The following is a 6,000-nucleotide window of genomic DNA, read 5'->3' on the forward strand; positions in this document are numbered from 1 at the left end:
GGAAGAGCAGACTGACCTCACACTGTCAATGTAGCACACCCAGGGAGGAGCAGACTCACCCCATTCTGTCAATGTAACACACCCAGTAAAGAGCAGACTGACCCCACTCTGTCAGTGTAACACTCCCAGGGAAGAGAAGACTGACCGCACACTGTAAATGTAACACACCCAGTGATTGAGCAGACTGACCCCACTCTGTCAATGTAACACACCCAGGGAAGAGCAGACTGAACTCACTCTGTCACTGTAAAACACCCAGGGAAGAGCAGACTGACCCCACTCTGTCAATGTAACACAACCAGGGAAGAGCAGACTGACCCCACTCTATCACTGTAAAACCCCAATGGAAGAGCAGCCTGAATTCACTCTGTCAATGTTACACACCCAGGGAAGAGCAGACTGATCACACTCTGTCAGTGTAACACACACAGGGAAGAGCAGACGGACCACAATCTGTCAATGGAACAGACCCAGGGAAGAGCAGACTGACCTCACTCTGTCAATGTAACACACCCAGGGAAGAGCAGGCTGACCCCTCACTATAAATGTAACACACCCAGGGAAGAGCAGACTGACCACACTCTGTCAATGTAAGACACCCAGGGAAGGTCAGACTGACCCCACTCTGACAATGAAACACACCCAGGGAAGAGTAGACTGACCCCACACTGTCAATATTCCACACCAAGGGAAGAGCAGACGGACCCCACACTTTCAATGTTACCCACACAGGAAAGAGGAGACTAACCCCACTCTGTCAATGTAACCCACGCAGGGAAGAGCAGACTGACCTGACTTTGTCAGTGTAACCCACCCAGAGAAGAGCAGACTGACCTCACTCTGTCAATGTAACAAACCCAAAGAAGAGCGGACTGACCCCTCTCTGTTAATGTAACACACCCCGGGAAGAGCAGACTCACCCCACTCTGTCAATGTAACACACCCAGGGAAGAGCAGACTGACCCCACTCTGTTAATGTTACACACCCAGGGAAGAGCAGACTGACCCCACTCTGTCACTGTTACACACCCAGGGAAGAGCAGACGGACCCCACCCTTTCAATATTTCTCACACACGGAAGAGGAGACTAACCCCACTCTGTCAATGTAACCCACCCAGGGAAGAGCAGACTGACCCCACTCTGTCAGTGTAACCGACCCAGAGAAGAGCAGACTGACCTCACTCTGTCAATGTAACAAACCCAAAGAAGAGCGGACTGACCCCTCTCTGTTAAAGAAACAGACCCAGGGAAGAGCAGACTGGCTCCACTCCGTTAATGTAACTCACCCAGGGAAGAGCAGACTGACCTCACTCTGTCAATGTAGCACACCCAGGGAAGAGAAGACTGATCCCACTCTGTCAGTGTAACACACCCAGGGAAGAGCAGTCTGACCCCACTCTGTCAATGTAACAGACCCAGGGTAGAGCAGACTGGCTCCACTCAGTAAATGTAACACACCCAGGGAAGAGTAGACTGACCGCACACTGTCAATATTACACACCTAGGGAAGATCAGACGGACCCCACCCTTTCAATATTACCCACACAGGGAAGAGGAGACTAACCCCACTATGTCAATGTAACCCACCCAGGGAAGAGCAGACTGACCCCACTCTGTAGGTCTAACCCACCCAGAGAAGAGCAGACTGACCTCAGTATGTCAATGTTACAAACCCAAAGAAGAGACTACTGACCCCTCTCTGTTAATGTAACACACCCCGGGAAGAGCGGACTGAGCCAACTCTGTCAATGTAACGCATCCAGGGAAAAGCAGACTGACCCCACTCTGTCAATGTAACACACCCAGGGAAGATCAGACTGACCCCACTCTGTCAATATAACACACCCCGGGAAGAGCAGACTGACCACACTCTCACAATGTAACACTCCCAGGGGAGAGCATACTGACACCAATCTGTCAATGTAAAACACCTTGCGAAGAACAGACTGATCCTACTCTGTCAATGTAACACACCCAGGGAAGAGCAGACTGACCCCACTCTGTCACTGTTACACGCTCAGGGAAGAGCAGACTGACCAAACTCTGTCAATGAAACACACCCAGGGAAGAGCAGACTGACTCCTCTCTGTAAATATTACACACCCAGGGAAGTGCAGAGTGAGCCAAATCAGTCAATGTAAGGCACCCAGGGAAGAGCAGACTGACCCCACTCTGTCACTGTAAAACACCCAGGGAAGAGCAGACTGACCCCACTCTGGCAATGTAACACACCCAGGGAAGAGCAGAGTGACCCCACTCTATCACTGTAAAACCCCCAGGGAAGGGCAGCCTGACTTCACTCTGTCAATGTTACACACCCAGGGAAGAGCAGACTGATCACACTCTGTCAGTGTAACACACACAGGGAAGAGCAGACGGACCACAATCTGTCAATGTAAAAGACCCAGGGAAGAGCAGACTGACCCCACTCTGTCAATGTAACACACCCAGGGAAGAGCAGGCTGACCCCTCACTGTAAATGTAACACACCCAGGGAAGAGCAGACTGACCCCACTCTGTCAATGTAACACACCCAGGGAAGAGCAGGCTGACCCCTCACTGTAAATGTAACACACCCAGGGAAGAGCAGACTGACCACACTCTGTCAATGTAAGACACCCAGGGAAGGTCAGACTGTCCCCACGCTGTCAATGAAACACACCCAGGGAAGAGTAGACTGACCCCACACTGTCAATATTACACACCTATGGAAGAGCAGACGGACCCCACCCTTTCAATATTACCCACACAGGAAAGAGGAGACTAAACCCACTCTGTCAATGTAACCCACACAGGGAAGAGCAGACTGACCTGACTCTGTCAGTGTAACCCATCCAGAGAAGAGCAGGATGACCTCACTCTGTCAATGGAACAAACCCAAAGAAGAGCGGACTGACCCCTCTCTGTCAATGTAACCCACCCAGGGAAGAGCAGACTGACCCCACTCTGTCAGTGTAACCCACCCAGAGAAGAACAGACTGACCTCACTCTGTCAATGTAACAAACCCAAAGAAGAGCGGACTGACCCCTCTCTGTTAAAGTAACAGACCCAGGGAAGAGCAGACTGGCTCCACTCTGTCAATGTAACACACCCAGGGAAGAGCAGACTGACCTCACTCTGTCAATGTAGCACACCCAGGGAAGAGCAGACTGATCCCACTCTGTCAGTGTAACACACCCAGGGAAGAGCAGACGGACCAGAATCTGTCAATGTAACACACCCAGAGAAGAGCAGACTGACCCCACTCTGTCAATTTAACAGACCCAGGGTAGAGCAGACTGGCTCCACTCCGTCATAGTAACACACCCAGGGAAGAGCAGACTGACCTCACTCTGTCAATGTAACCCACCCAGGGACAAGCAGACTGACCAAACTCTGTCAAAGGAACTCACCCAGGGAAGAGCAGACTGACCCCACACTGTCAATGTAACACACCCAGGGAAGAGCAGACTGAACCTCACTCAGTCAATGTAACCCACCCAGGGGAGAGCAGACTGACCCCATTCTGTCAATATAACGCAACCAGGGAAGAGCAGACTGACCCTACACTGCAAATGTAACACACCCAGGGAAGAGCAGACTGACCGCAATCTGTCAACGTTACACACCCAGGGAAGAGCAGACTGAGCACACTCTGTCAATGTAACGCACCCAGGGAAGAGCAGACTGACCCCACTCTGTCACTGTTACACACCCAGGGAAGAGCAGACGGACCCCACCGTTTCAATATTTCTCACACAGGGAAGAGGAGACTAACCCCACTCTTTCAATGTAACCCACCCAGGGAAGAGCAGACGGACCCCACTCTGTCAGTGTAACCGACCCAGAGAAGAGTAGACTGACCTCACTCTGTCAATGTAACAAACCCAAAGAAGAGCGGACTGACCCCTCTCTGTTAATGTAACACACCCCGGGAAGAGCAGACTCACCCCACTCTGTCAATGTAACACACCCAGGGAAGAGCAGACTGACCCCACTCTGTTAATGTTACACACCCAGGGAAGAGCAGACTGACCCCACTCTGTCACTGTTACACACCCAGGGAAGAGCAGACGGACCCCACCCTTTCAATATTTCTCACACACGGAAGAGGAGACTAACCCCACTCTGTCAATGTAACCCACCCAGGGAAGAGCAGACTGACCCCACTCTGTCAGTGTAACCGACCCAGAGAAGAGCAGACTGACCTCACTCTGTCAATGTAACAAACCCAAAGAAGAGCGGACTGACCCCTCTCTGTTAAAGTAACAGACCCAGGGAAGAGCAGACTGGCTCCACTCTGTTAATGTAACTCACCCAGGGAAGAGCAGACTGACCTCACTCTGTCAGTGTAACACACCCAGGGAAGAGAAGACTGATCCCACTCTGTCAATGTAACAGACCCAGGGTAGAGCAGACTGGCTCCACTCAGTAAATGTAACACACCCAGGGAAGAGCAGACTGACCGCACACTGTCAATATTACACACCTAGGGAAGATCAGACGGACCCCACCCTTTCAATATTACCCACACAGGGAAGAGGAGACTAACCCCACTATGTCAATGTAACCCACCCAGGGAAGAGCAGACTGACCCCACTCTGTAGGTCTAACCCACCCAGAGAAGAGCAGACTGACCTCAGTATGTCAATGTTACAAACCCAAAGAAGAGACTACTGACCCCTCTCTGTTAATGTAACACACCCCGGGAAGAGCAGACTGAGCCAACTCTGTCAATGTAACGCATCCAGGGAAAAGCAGACTGACCCCACTCTGTCAATGTAACACAACCAGGGAAGAGCAGACTCACCCCACTCTGTCAATGTAACACACCCAGGGAAGAGCAGACTGACCCCACTCTGTTAATGTAACACACCCAGGGAAGAGCAGACTGACCCCACACTGTCAATATTACACACTGACGGAAGAGCAGACGGACCCCACCCTTTCAATATTTCCCACACAGGGAAGAGGAGACTAACCCCACTCTGTCAATGTAACCCACCCGGGGAAGAGCAGACTGACCCCACTCTGTCAGTGTAACCCACCCAGAGAAGAGCAGACTGACCTCACTCTGTCAATGTAACAAACCCAAAGAAGAGCGGACTGACCTCACTCTGTCAATGTAGCACACCCAGGGAAGAGCAGACTGATCCCACTCTGTCAGTGTAACACACCCAGGGAAGAGCAGACGGACCAGAATCTGTCAATGTCACACACCCAGAGAAGAGCAGACTGACCCCACTCTGTCAATTTAACATACCCAGGGTAGAGCAGACTGACTCCACTCTGTCAATGTAACACACCCAGGGAAGAGCAGACTGACCTCACTCTGTCAATGTAACCCACCCAGGGACAAGCAGACTGACCAAACTCTGTCAATGTAACCCACCCAGGGGAGAGCAGACGGACCCCATTCTGTCAATATAACCCAACCAGGGAAGAGCAGACTGACCCTACACTGCAAATGTAACAAACCCAGGGAAGAGCAGACTGACCGCAATCTGTCAAAGTAAGACACCCAGGGAAGAGCAGACTGAACACACTCTGTCAATGTAACGCACCCAGGGAAGATCAGACGGACCCCACGCTGTCAATGTAACACACCCAGGGAAGAGCAGACTGACCCCACTCTGTCAATGTAACACACCCAGGGAAGAGCAGACTGACACCACTCTGTCAATGTAACACACCCAGGGAAGTGCAGATTGACACGACCCTTTCAATCTTACCCACCCAGGGACAAGCAGACTGACCAAACTCTGTCAATGTAACACACCCAGAGAAGAGCAGACTGACCTGACTCTGTCAATGTAACAAACCCAAAGAAGAGTGGACTGACCCCTCTCTGTTAATGTAACACACCCCGGGAAGAGCAGACTGAGCCAACTCTGTTAATATAACACATCCAGGGAAGAGAAGACAGGAAGAGCAGACTGAGCCAACTCTGTCAATGTTACACATCCAGGGAAGAGCAGACTGACCTCACACTGTCAATGTAGCACACCCAGGGAGGAGC

The sequence above is a fragment of the Chiloscyllium punctatum genome, chromosome 7 (genome assembly GCF_047496795.1).
Source record: "Chiloscyllium punctatum isolate Juve2018m chromosome 7, sChiPun1.3, whole genome shotgun sequence".
Lineage (NCBI taxonomy): Eukaryota > Metazoa > Chordata > Chondrichthyes > Orectolobiformes > Hemiscylliidae > Chiloscyllium > Chiloscyllium punctatum.